General features: G+C 40.7%; 1 protein-coding gene across 2 annotated transcripts in view; it reads right to left on the bottom strand.

Annotated features, from left to right (window-relative positions):
• The window catches only part of FRMD4B (FERM domain containing 4B), a 373285-nt gene that overhangs the window by 190021 nt on the left and 168711 nt on the right, over positions 1–14553 (bottom strand). The gene's annotated exons all lie outside the window — the stretch shown is intronic.

Consider the following 14553-nt stretch of genomic DNA (forward strand, 5'->3'; position numbering starts at 1 on the left):
CCACCTAAGATGTTTGGAAATGAGCGCCCAAAAATTCTGTCCCACACACTACTAGTCTCTATTTTCCTTCAGAATATGTGTAGCTTTGAGTCCCATATACTACTGTAACATTTCTCAGAGCAAAAGCACTGCGGCCAATTTTAGGGTGCTGTTTTTTTCCTGAATCCTATGTAAGACAATCGCCTGTATTTTACTGGCAGTTTCACACCTGGGCTGTTATCTTTGCTATTAAGTGGCAGAAAGGTAAGGCGCCAAAGCTTTTCTCCTGAAGGCTTCAGAACAGATTATCGACAAGTCAATCAGCTTTATTTCAGGTTTCAAATGTGCCGTTGAAATCTTAATTCAGGTGAAACTCAATCAGTCCAAAGAACACAAAAATCTGTCCTCAAAGTGTCTGTTGTTTTCAAAGTGACTATAACCAGGAAACTTAAATGACATTTCTTCTTTTACTACTTTTTGCTTCTGTTTATTACTAATAAAATTCCCTAGGAGTCATTGTTGAATTTTAATAGGACACAAGATCTGATCCAAGATCTGCAAGCCTTTCTTCATAGTAAATCAGCTCTATGTGCTTATTAGTATTAGCATTCTGATGATATTCTCCAAGATAACAGTCACAGTGTTTAGACAGAATCAGAATACACAAGGTCTTATTGAATGAAAATAAACTAAACTAAGTATAGTTTGAAAAACAAATGTCATACTTCTAATGGAAAATTACTGAACTTCAAAAATGGCCTATTTGTACAAGTGAACGGTGGTGGTACATTCTTTTATTTTTTTTAATGATGCAGGACACCTGTGTTCTCGGAAATCCAAGGGAATACCAGAATAAAACCTACAACAGGTGAATTATCTCTGTCTCATGGCACCATCCTCTCTCAGAAGAGGTGCTCTAGAAACACGACGGCTGTTACCTGCACCTGTGCAGATCTAACATCAGTGGTCAATTTCGACCTTGGTCATCGTCATTCTAAGTTTCCAAAGTTGGTGCTTACATGATTTTCTAGGAAATGGGATGTGGTATGATATGGATTCTCAAAGTGTGGTCCTTGAACCAGCAGCATCACTTGGAAACTTGTTAGAGATGCAAGTTCTCAGGCTGCTCCAGAATCAGAAATGAGGGCGTGAGGTCGGGGCTCTGAGTTCTCATGCAGCCTCTGGGGGTTTCTATTCATGCTAGAGTTGGAGACCCTCTGGTGTAGGCACAGGAATTAGGAGCTAAGTCTCCTAAGAGAGACACACCTAACTTAAGTCCCTGCTCCTTACTATCTGTGGAGCCTTGTGCAAAGCTCTCTAATCCCACAAAGCCTCCATGTCCTCATCTATAAAATGGTAATGATACCAGAATTCATTACGTAGGGTTTGGGGTATGATTAAGTAAAATATTCTGTATAAAGTTTTTGTATAGTGGGTGGCAAAGGGTAAACACCCAAAGAAAACAAACTACCACCACCAATGAACTTAGGAATTGTTTCATTTTTTTGTAGTCCCATAAAACAGTATAAATAAAATGGCTTTTTTTAAAACACATTTTTAAATTATCTACATCTGCTTTCCTACCCCTTTCTGTGTGTTGGTTGTTAAAGTCGGTGATGACTTATTTTGGGGAATAGTTCTGCCACTCTTGTTCAAGTTCCCAAAAAGCTTTTTGAAACCCTGTCTTCCCCACTATAGCCAACCTTTGCTAGGGACTCAGAGAAGTAGTGTATGCTCAAAGCTGGATGCAAGGAAAAGACATCTCATTCACACCGCTGTCACACTGATGCTTCTTCTTATCCAAGCAGCTTTCTTCTCCTGTAGGAGAAGCTCAAAGCTCTAGGGTAAGTGGGATTTTAGAGGGAAGGGAGTGCAAGTTCTTGCACACCAGGGACTGACAGTGGGTGGCAACTGCACCCAGATGTGTAGCAGTGGAGAAAAGCGCGACCCGACTGTGACATCACGCTTAAAATGGACTAGTCACGTGGGACATTCCAGATCCCAGACACACGCCCTTGAGGCTGGTCTAAAATTTCCTGTGGAAAGGGAGCTAAATCAAGCTAGCTTCAGAATTATCTTGCTTCTTTTTTTTTTTTTACTTTCAGAAGAGAATTTTCTTTTCTCTCCAGCATCAGAGTTCCTGCAACACATTGTAATTTCCTGCAGCTTTCTCCAGAGGCTTAAAAAGGTGCTTCAGGTGACAACATTACTCATACACCTGGGAGGTCTGCTACAGATGCAAAACTCGTGATTATCCCTGAGGATCCTGGGGGTTCTCCTTTGAGCAATCAGCGGGAAGAGGAGCGCAATGCCAGGAAGACAGCACAAACGCCAAACCCTGTCTCTGGAGAGAGATGGCAGGTTGGTCACAAGCAGCTTCCGGTGGTCCTCACTGACTTTCAGAAAGACAGAGTCCACCTAATGCCTGTGGACAGTTTTTAACTGTACTCTACACAACTGAAAAGCTAGTGTGGCTAAATTCTGATAGGCCATGAATGTTTGACATAGGGCTTGAGGGAGATGAAAACAAAGTCTAGTTCAATGACTCGCAATCAGGGGCAAGTTTGTGCACACACACACACACACACACACACACACACACACACACACACACACCCGGGACATTTGGCAATGTCTGAAGATATTTTTGGATGTCACGACTTGGGGGTGCTACTGGCACCTCATGGGGAGAGGCCAGGGATGCTGTTCAACATCCTACAATGTCCAGGCCTGACAAAGAATCATTCTTCCCTAAATGTCAGCGGTGCAAAGATGGAGGAAACCTGGTCTAGTTAAACACTACTCTGCTCTTTCTCTCACAAGACTTTTGTTGTGGGGAAACATTCTTCCCTCTTGCTATTTTCTCCCCAAGAGGCAAATTGGGAAAGAAATGCAACAATCACTTGATAATAGCTTTCATATACTCAGCAAAGAGTGTACACTCAACGCCTTTTGAGAAGGAACTGAAATGCCACTGCCATTATTTTCACTTACCTTTTTTGGATCTTTATCATAACAATTAGGATAGCCATTTTCATCATAAGCTATTTATAGTTTGTTACTTTAACTTCTGGCTTTGTCATTTCATTTAAAGTAGAGGCTCCCTAGTAGGGGTAAAGCTTTTCTCAGCCACACTGAAAAAAGGTTGTCCCACACCGACCCCAGGTGGAATGCTGATACTTCCACTGGCCCATGCACTGCTGGGAAGTCTCTCATCGCACACATGGCAGGGTGCTGCCCGTCAGTGCACCTTTCTCTGTTGGACTGTAAGCTCTGTGAGGAGCTCTAACAGGTGAGTTGGAGGCTGGAGTGGTCCCTCCTTGTGCAGGAGTACCCCACACATTGGAGAACGGTTAGTGACCTTAGGATCTTCCCACTACATGCCAGCAGTGCCCCAGTGAGTATGACAGCAACAACAAAAAGCACCTCTACATGTTTCTGAATGTCCCTAGATGGGTGATAGCCACCCCCATTCAGAAACTGGCAGAAGCAGGGACAGGGCCTTATTCATAATTGTTTCTTCAGCGACTGGCACACAGCAGGCAATCAATAAATGTTTATTGAGCAGGCAAATGAATGACTCTTTGTCTCAACAGTGAATACAGAAAGAAGTTCATCCATTTCCAAAATACATGCTCTCGTTCATTAAAAAATTATGTATTGAGTTGTTACTACATGTCAGGCAGGGAGCTAAGTACTTAGAATGCATGTGACAAAACAGATGATCTCTGTCTAAGTGGATCTTGGACGAGAATAGAGAAGGCAGACGTTTGAACAAGTAATGTAAAGGGGCAGGCACAGCCACATGGGGTTCTAACAGAGGCACGTAATGCAGGGTGTGGGGAACAGGGCCAGAAACGCCTCCCTGAGGGTGTGACAGTGCAGCTGAGACCTGAAGGCTGAGTGGGGAGAGCTAGGGGATGGGCGAGGGGCAACACAAACAGCAGTCCTGGGCAAACGAGCTGTGAGGACTACGGCTCAATGGCAGGAGGGGTCCCAGGTTTGTGGAACTTGAGGGAAAAGCACAGGAGGGGATGTTTCAGAGGTAAGGAGGTCAGGGGAGCCCACCTGGGAGGCAGCTGCACAGTTCCAGGGTGAGAAGACAGGGCTTCAGGTAGGATTGTGGGCATGTCTACACAACTAAGCTGAAGGAGTCAACATGGGACCATGGGGTCTTCACACACAGAGGGGGGTGAAAGTTCAGTGGGCAAAGGTGCCCCTTTCAAAGCAAGCACTTCTGGTGGTCTCTGGGAGGGCTGCCCAACTGTGCAGAGGCAGGCTTCTCACTCAGGGGGTTTGTATGTCCCTCTCCCCTTCTACATCCCGTCCCAAAGAGGAGGCAGGAGGGCTTGTGGTGAGACCAGTTCTGTTTCAATCCCACTTGACCAGAGGCTGGTGGTCTTGTTCTTCCGTCCCCTCCTGCCTTCTCTCCTCTTTCTCTTTGGCTGGGAAAGCAAGGTGCATCCTTCCATCTTGGCCTCCAGCAGGAGGAGACAGAAGGGAGCACTCAGAAGCTGTGGAATCCTGGAGGGAAGGCAGCCAGCCCTGGTCATCCATAGCCCAGGGTCCAGGCTGACTGGTGAGTAAGCTGGTTAAGATCTGCAGCTGCCCTTATGACTTTGAATAGCTTTTTGGCTTCACAAAGGGCTAAGAACACTACAAACTAAATAATACCCAATCACTAAGGCATCTATCCAGCCTCTATTCTTTGGCAAACTCCTAGAAGAAAAAACCAAAAAAACAAAACAAAACAAAAGCTTCCTATTTTCCTCAATAGCCTCAGTTATTACTTTACTAAATCAAATTCTCCGCACTCAAAGGAAAGAGGAGGATGCTGTCTTTATTATGTAAAGAAGTACAAAAAAGAAAGCAACATATTAGATTCTGCATTATATTGGTTTTTACTAGTTAATCCACTGAACAGATATTGGAAATTCCAGCCATGTCAAATTTTAGAAATCACCCAGTAGATGTGAACATACCTGGATGCTGGCTCCAAGGAAGCCGCATTGATGAGAGGGAAATGGCTGACCTTCTTCTTTAAAGAAGAAATAGTATCAATCTTGTCATTTATGTCCTACTCCCATAATTTGTCACCTTTTATTTATACCTAATTTATGTGCACATCAACAATGGCAAAAATAAAATAGTCACAAATTGGTCTACATAGCATTCTTTATTTCTAAATAAATAAAGGCAGCTTCACATATTGACAATCAGTTGATTCTCACAATATTCTCCCAAGGTCCAGTGGAGAAAACTATTACTGGCTTCATTTCATGAATAAAGAAACTGAGGCACAGAGAAGCTGGGTCATTTGCCGATGATCAGTGGAAAAAATCATTTAAAAGCATTTTTAAAAGTTGTAGCTGCTAATTTTTCAGTCCTACTTTAACTGAGAGAGAAAAGGACAATTTCTTTTATAAGTTATTTGCCTTGCTTCATACTAGAATTTATAGGGTATGGATGGCTCCAGTGCTTATTTATTACTCCAGGAACCGAATGTGACAAAATGTCCACCTTTTGGGTTTACCCAATTTAAATACAAATAAAATAATAATGAGAAGAAAATCTATGATGAAAAGTAACAATTTTTTTATGGGAGATAAGAAAGTAGTTACTTGAAACTCAATGGTTCTTCAGTCCTATACAATAAATGGTAGAAGAAAATGAAATGTATGAAAAATTTTGTCTCTCCAAGGATCAACCATTATACCTACATGCAGATAATTGTAGTAAAATCAGCCACAGGTCAATGCCTTGCAAAGCAGTCAAAACTCTCAAGGCCAGGTATACCCTGGCCATCAAATATGGGCAATAGGTTATAAAAATAGATCATTTCCCCAGTATTACTAAAAAATACAGAATGATTTGGCAGGCCTATTGCTAGGAATTTCAACTATTTGGCGCTTAGCAGCAAGAGCAAAATAAAATCAAAGTCTATCATCCAAAAAAAAGGAGGGGGGGGAGACACAAAAGTATTTCTTGCATTTTGTTACCCTAAAATTAACTTAAAAGTTGACAGTAACAATATATTGTTCTTAACTAGAAAACGAACTGCCTGCAAGGAGATAAAAAAGCCAAAAGTAGCATGATACAGGTCTATGGATATTTTATAAAGCTAAGAAAACTGTTGTGTATTCTTCAGACCAAGAGTTCAGAAAGTTCCAGGCAGTATTTGAGAGAAATGAAGAGAAAAACTACATGATCCAGTCTTGACTCCAAAATAAAGAAAATAGGGATTTCACTTTAGACGGAGCTGGCACCAAAGAAATTTAAGGTAGACCTCTTCACCCTAAAAAGCTTCCATTATTACAGAGTTTGGTGCCCTTACAGATAATTTTGGTTTCTTCTTTGTATGTTTATATATTTTGGCTGATAATGTTGGCTGTCTAGCCATCAGCATTTACCCCCTGTTCAGAGGCTGATTTTGTGGGTGGCCATTTTCCATGCCCCTGGAATCAACTATGATTGATCTAAGGGAAGGCATGACACCCCATTCTGGCAATAAGATATAAAGTGAAGCTTTGCAAAGAGCTTTGGAAAAGATTTCCCTCTTTGAAGAGAGAGAACAACCCAAGAATTTTGTTAACACATTCCTTGATTCCTGCTTGGGACAGTGTGAGAAAATATTTGCAAATCTTAAATCTGATAAGGAACTTACATTCACAATATATAAAGAGCTACAATTTAATCATACAAAAACAACAGCCCAATTTGAAAAATGGGTAAAAGATGTGACTGTACATTTCTTTAAAGCAGATACACAAATGTCTAGTAAGTACATAAAAAGATCCCCACCATCATTAATCATTAGGGAAATGCAAATCAAAACCACAACGAGATACCATTTCACACCAACAAGAATGGCTATGATCAAAAAAGCAGACGGTGGGCCAGCCGAGTGGCGCATTGGTTAAGAGCTGGCTTGGGATGCCAGAGGGCCCCGGTTCAGATCCCACATATGAGGGCCAGTGACACTGCCATCTATAGCTAAGATGCTGAACAACAGCTCAACTTGGAGCTGGACTGCTGTGAGTCGCAGGCGCCTGCGTAGGCTGCAACCCCTGCTGCAGTGGGTTGCCATGGGCTACCGTGTGTAGCCAGCAGCCAGCATGAGCGGCCAGCAGCTGCCGTGATTGGCCGTCCAGAAGCCAGCGACTGACCTGCCTCGCGTGGGAAGAGCGCAATGATGGTGCCAACTTGGGCCAGTGAAGTAACGTCCTCCACAACTAGACTGAAGAACAAAATGACAGCAACTTGTCTGTTCCCCTTCCCCCAATTCCCCAGCGCTGTTCCCATTCCCCAATTCCCCAATAAAAATCTTTAAAAAAAAAAAAAGCAGACGGAAACAAGTGTTGACGAAGATGTGGAGAAATTGGGACCCTCATATATCACTGGTGATAATGTAAAATAGTGCAATCATTAAAATATGTAAAATAGTGGGTCATTATGGAAAAGACAGGTGATTTCTCAAAAAAGTTTAAACACAGTATCACCATATGACCCATTGATTCCATTCCTAGGTATGTACCCCAAATAAACGAAAACTGGTGTTTTTTTTTTAAAAAAAAACATATCCACAAATGTTCATAGCACCACTATTCAAAATACCCAAAAGGTAGAAACAACTCACATCTATCAGGTGATGAATAGACTAAAAAAAACTGTCACATCCACATGATGTAGTATTATTTAACAATAAAAAGAAATGAAGTACATACATGTTCACACAAAAGCTTGGACACAAACGTTCATAGCAGCTTTATTAATAAAAGTCAAAAAGTGGAAATGACTCAAATGTCACTTGATGAGTATGGATACACAACATGTGGTAGAGCTATATAACGGAATATTATCCAGCCATAGAAAGGAGTGAAGTGCTGACACATGTTACAACATGGATGAATCTTGAGAACATTATGCTGAGTATAAGAAGCCAGACAAAAGGCCATCAATCCAGAGAGACGGAAAGGAGATTAGTGGTTGTCAGAGGCTTGGGGGCTGGGGGTTAGGGTATGGGGAGTGGCTGCTAATGGGTATGGAGTTTCTTTACGGGGTAATGAAAACAGCCTGGAATTAGATAGTGGTGATAATTGTACAACCTTGTGAATATGCTAAAAACCACTGAACTGTACATTTGAAAAGGGTTAATTTTGTGGTATGTAAATAAATAAAATAAGTAAATAACGAATAATAATCAATCAAGCAATCAATAAAAAGTAAATAACTAAAAAAATGGAATGAAATGCCGATACATGCTACAACATGGATGAATCTAAAAACCACTATGCAAAGTGAAAGAAGCCAGTCATAAAAGGCCACATGTATTATGATTCCATTTATATAGAATATCCAGATTAGGCAAATCTATAGAGATAGAAACTAGGGTAGTGGTTGCTCAGGGCTGAGTGAGATTAGAGTGTAAGCGAAAATAGTGACTGATAATGGGTACAGAGTTTCTTTTTAAGACAATGAAAATCTCCTAAAATTATTACAGTGATTAATGCACAACTCTGTAAATACACTAAAAGCCATAAACAGGTGAACTTCATGATATGTGACTATATCTCAATAAAGCTATTGACCAAAATAAGGTAAAAAAACATATAACACAACTTAACCCTTTACCTATATTTGTTAAATATTCTACAATAAGCATACAATATTTATATCTTTAGAAAATGGTATTCAAATTTCTCTTGATTGGAAAAAAATGCCTATTATACAAAACAAAGAAAAAAAAAGCAGGAAAAAGGTACTATACATGAACTCCATGGTGAAACAGAGTGCATGCAAAAAAACTAGAGGACAATATATGAAATTATTGATAGTAGTGATCTCTGGATTGGGATCACTGGATAATTTTTATTTACTTGGGGAAAGAGCTTTCTCTTCCTGGTTTTCTATATCCACAAATATTACTCTTTAATTTCTAATTTGAAATGCCCATGTAATCATACAAGAGCCTATTCAGTGAATGAAATGTAAGCCTCTCTTCTCATCCTTGTTCCCAGCTCCTCATTTCCAGGGCTGCCACATAAGACTGCTCAGTTTACTGCAGAATGGCATCTGGCTGAGGCAGTGAGTAGGGGCTATAATCTATCCTGGGCTGCTGGGTAAGACAGAACTGATGGCTCTGAGGAGAGTCCTTTTCATCGAAGCCACAAAAAAAACGCTGTGTGTGTTAAATGGCAGCCCCGCACTTCCCTCTCCCCAAAGGCTACCACTCTGCTTAGTTTTTTGTACACTCCTCCAGACATAGTCTGTGTTATCCAAACATATACATCACACAATATGTAAGAAAAAGCTATTGAAGAAGAATAAAGAAATAGCGGGGGAAAAGCAATGCCGTATCATTAGAATTCAAGTACTTCTAGAGAAGTCATTTCAAGGTAGCATTGTAAAATTGGATTTAAAGGGAGAAAAAAATCATATTTGGAACAAATGAGACTTAAGGGAAGAACCTAAGTGGAAAGATGGTTGAATTGTTTTTCCCAATTCACATACTTTGCAAAAACAGCAAATGAAATTGCTTATATCCATTGTCAAGGGGATCGATATTTGGTATTTCCTTCACCACACGCCCCACAGTTGAGAAGAGCGTGGTGGTGTGCGTGTGGTCCAGCTTCCATGGTGCAAAGCTTTTGGGTTTTAATCTGCTGAGAAACCCGAGAATGAGTACCCCATGTGAAGACTGGCACTCCCATTTCATTCACTCCAATGTCCTTCAATACGAGGAAACTGCTCAAACAGAATTCCCATGGCGCTCTATTAATTTGTATTCCAACATTTCTATATTCATCCAACTTGGGCTCAAGTTTCAACTCATTTAGGGTAATGGTAAATCAGTGACTAATTCAAATTACGAGAGATCTGATTACAAGTATTGCTCTGTCACTCTAAATAGCCTTTTAAGCTTGTCCATGTTTCTGTTCCATATTTTGCTTCATTACAGAAGGCATACTGGTCTCTTGTGTTTTAACTCTTTTGCCTCTTCACATTTGCTGTTCCTTCAGTCCCGAATACTCTTCTGCACCCCTGGATTCCATCCAATGAACTCCCCTTTATCTGTCCAGCCTTAGCTTGAATGTTGATGCCCGAAGCAGGTGAGTGTTCCATCACAGCAGCTTGATCGTTCCCTCCTTAACAATCATCACATTCCACATTACCTGCTTAATTAATGCCTGTTCGCCACTGGACCAGAGGCTCCATGAGTGCAGGGACCACCTGTCTTGTCATCTTTCCATCTCCATTGCTTAGCACGGTGCCTGACTCATAGTGGGGACTCAAAAAACTGGGTAATCGAGTACATGGGCATGTAAAAGCTACCCATGGCTCCACAAATGGAGAGCCTTCACCCACTTAAAAAAATTAGGTGCGATTTAAAACAGAGTTTGGAATTGACTGAGAGTTGAGAATAATAAAGCTTGGAATAATAAGGCTCGAGAAGCATTTTCTAAGGAAGAAGAGGGTAGAAAAATGAGGCTGGTATTGGGTTAAGACTAATCACTGGATGAGAAAAAACAACACTGGAGTGAAATGGTTGTGCCACAGATATTTCTAATACAATTCGGGGCACTGTGTGCCAAGAAAGAAGTGGCGTGCCAGGTTTCTGGAGCTGAACCATCTTAATTTTAATTTGACCTGATTCAAATAGGTCTTGACAGTAGCAGCAGGGATTATCCGAGACATATTTGTCTTCCTAAGTAGCTTAGTTTTCAAAGCCCCTTTCAAAAGTGCTTTGAGACATTCAGAAACTAGTTTTGTTTCTATTACTTCAAGATCTGCTAGGAGCAGGATAAGGAGACCTGAACTCAATTGCCCTGCGGATTTGTTTTCTATTTCTAAAATAGAATACTTAAGTCTGTTAACTGATTGACTACAAGGGTGCAGAGAATATCAACATTTACTCGCTCTTTACTTACATTTTGAATGCCATTTTCCATCCAAGCTACTATACAATTTCAGGGAGGATAGAAAATTAAAATAAGTAATTTAAGATATGTAGCATAGAAATACCATATACAAAGCCAGACAATTAAGTTTGCAGACTTGTTGCAACAATGTTGCTAATCTTTTCTGATATTGGGGGATTATTCATTATGAATTTGTACCAACTGGACAAATAGTTAACCAAGTTTACTATTTGGAAGTGCTGAAAAGGCTGTGTGAAAAGTTAGATGACCTGAACTTTTCACCAACAATTCATGGCTCTTGCACCACGACAATGCACCAGCTCACACAGCACTGTCTGTGAGGGAGTTTTTAGCCAGTAAACAAATAACTGTATTGGAACACCCTCCATACTCATCTTATCTGGCCCCCAATGACTTCTTTTTTTACCCAAAGATAAAGGAAATATCAAAAGGAAGACATTTTGATGACATTCAGGACATCAAAGGTAATACAACAGCTCTCATGGCCATTCCAGAAAAAGAGTTCCAAAATTGCTTTGAAGGGCGGACTAGGCACTGGCGTCAGTGCATAGCTTCCCAAGGGGAGTACTTTGAAGGTGACTGTAGTGATATTCAGCAATGAGGTATGGAGCACTTTTTCTAGGATGAGTTTACGAACTTAATTGTCTGACCTCGTAAAATACAGACATTATATTTACATGATAAAGCACAACTACCATATATATCAGATTATGTTTAAGCTGGAGAAGAATTTTCAAAAGCCCACAATCATTGAAATATGGTTTTGTGGAAAGGGGAGCATTCATATTAATTTAATTTCCTTCCACAACAATGAAAATTTTGGAGACCAGCCCTCTTCAACTGCTCCATCCAAGTAAACTGCATGGCAAAGAGGAGGGAAAATGTGCCATCGGGGGTCAGGGGCAGGTCCCAAAGAAATTTTAGCAACCGGAAGTTGAATTTAACTACTTTATCTTCAAGATTCATGTGGATTTTATATTCCTTTTCATAATATATCTTGGATTTTCTTTCTAAAAATTAACACCATGCAGTTTTTGTTTGTTTTTGTTTTTTAGTTTCTCATAATCTCACAGGACACCTGCCAATACCCTGATGAGGAGACTGTATTACCACAGGGTAAAAAGCACAGATGTAGGCTTTGGGGGATTATAGTCACTAAAATCTACACAGACTACAGAACAGCTTTTAGCTTCATAAAAAAAAAAAGGTTTTCATCAGTAAATGATTAACTATGGTTGGCTATGTATAGAGAATTCTTCTGGACTCTCATAATAAAGACACCTATAATAGCACACACCACATAATAGTGAACTTCTCATTTCTCATGTCTGTTCAACTGTTGTGGTCATGGGACAATTACCCAACATCCATTCAACCCCAAATAATTAGCCGAAGCCAGTTAAGGTGTCCCATGCTCCTCCCCACGTGCTTAGTTTAGGAACGCATATGCAAGTCTTGGCCATTAAACCCCAAGGGGAAGTCTACTGAGGGGGCTCCTGGGAAACTTTGCCTGGAACTGTTAGAGTCACCTTGCTGCCAGCTTGAGGATGAAGCCAAGAGATTCAATGTAAGCAAGACAATTACCAAGAAAGGAAACTGGAGCCTTCAAGCATTGAGTGGCAGCTGGAGCTTCCCTACCTCAGGAGGCCCACTTTTTTGAGGTAATGTGTTTCCTTATTAACCCAGTCAATGTGTGGCTTCTCTGTTACTTTAGGAGATCTTTAACAATACACTTTACATTAGCCTGGAAGCTTTATCAAGGGCAGGATGTATGATGTATTTATCATTGTATCCCAGGGGCTAGCATAATATCCTACATATAGTAAGGGCCTAATTCATATATATATAGGAATAAGTTGAACAAATTATTAAAATTAAGATGTGCAAAGTGAATTTTGCAGTGAGCTCTAGGCCTCCTAGACATTAATACCTAAATGAGCAACCCAGATTATAGATGCTGCCACATGAAGGTAGGTGGGATTGTTGGCTTCAGGAGATAGTATTACAATTGACTTAAACACATTACTAATATTGTACATGACAAACAGCAATAAAAAAGGATAAGGAACCCAGAAGATGCAAGCATGGAAATGGCTGGCTAAAGAACAGGTGAAAAAGATTCAAAGTGATTATTTTGTTCAAAGGAAGCACAGTGTTGAAATGTCTGGATTATGGGACTAATTATTAAAATGCAAAATGCCAAAGACGAATGGTACTTGTGCATCTGTGGGCTATCCAGGAGGACCTGCAGTAGCAGCTGGATGTGTAGATAATCCTGACGATGCTGTGTGTGTGTCTACACTGGTGAGACACAAAGGCTGGGTGAGATTTATGCCATTTCATTAGCACAAACTGCTCAGATCACAGAAGTGCTTTGGGGTTCAGCATGGATTCAGGGGCCTCAAATGGGCACACAGATATTCCTCAGAAAAGGAAGATTTACTCCCTCCTGATATCCCTGAGAAAAGAAGCTATGTGCCAGGCATTGACTTAGGGGCTTTCACACCCACTGATCCTAATGTCCCCAACAACTCACAAGTGTTATCACCATCCCTATTTTAACAATGGCCTAACTGGGTAGTTACCACTGTTAAACGAAGAATTCATTTAATGGTAAATACAAAGGGATTGCCATGTAACATAGCATTCCACCAGAGGTCCTTTCCTAGCAAAGTCAGGTGTTCCGTGATAGGAAACTTTCCACAAGGAACGCTTCTTCATCAGGTAAGTGGAAAAGCAGGCCCCATTCCTGCCATTCCTGCTTACCCCTGAGACTATGAAATATCGGGCACTATTCAAATACAGTCACACGATCCTTCCCGGGAAGGAGAAACAGGCTGGACAGGTTTTGATGTGTAGAAAACTTAAATATGCACCTAATGCAATCAAGCTTGAAAATAAAAGAGGCTTAAGGACATGGTCAGATCTTACAAGTTCAAATATTGTCCACTTATTAAATATAGTATAGTATTCTTTCTCTCTATTCCACATATGTGTACATGAAAGCAGACACATATATGCACACACACACACACACACACACACAGGTCTCTCTTTGCACATTTTAATTCTACCTAGAATCAGACAAGTCTATTCCTAAGGATATTTTCTTCTGCATTCTCTTAAAGAAAAGTTAAATAGGAAACCCAATGCAAATATACTCTTTTCCATGAGATTTCTGTCCAATAACAGAACTCTGAAAAATTAAAAAATATACAGGCTTTATAATCGAGAGGGTCATTTTAATATCATTTTCTTAATACTAAGAAGGGAAGATGTGACTCTACATTTAAACCTGTTTATTAGAGTTAGACATATCAGATAATAACTATAGCTACCGTATATTGATTTCTTGTTACGCAGCACTCATTAAGCATGTAATCCTCACCACGGCCTATAAAATAGGAATTATAATTATCTCTGCTTTATAATTGGTGAAACTGAGGCAGACAGAGGTTAAGAGAGTGACAGGTTAGATTCAGAGCCTGGAGAGAGGCAGATACGGTGTACCCAGAGGCCAACAAGGAAGGCAGATCAGGGGGCCAGCAGAGTGGTGCGTTGGTTAAGAGCTGGCTTGGGATGCCAGCTCTGAGCAGCAGGGCCCCGGTTCGGATCCCACATGAGGGCCAGTGAC

The sequence above is a fragment of the Hipposideros armiger genome, unplaced genomic scaffold (assembly GCF_001890085.2).
Source record: "Hipposideros armiger isolate ML-2016 unplaced genomic scaffold, ASM189008v1 scaffold_334, whole genome shotgun sequence".
In the NCBI taxonomy this organism is placed as follows: Eukaryota; Metazoa; Chordata; class Mammalia; order Chiroptera; family Hipposideridae; genus Hipposideros; species Hipposideros armiger.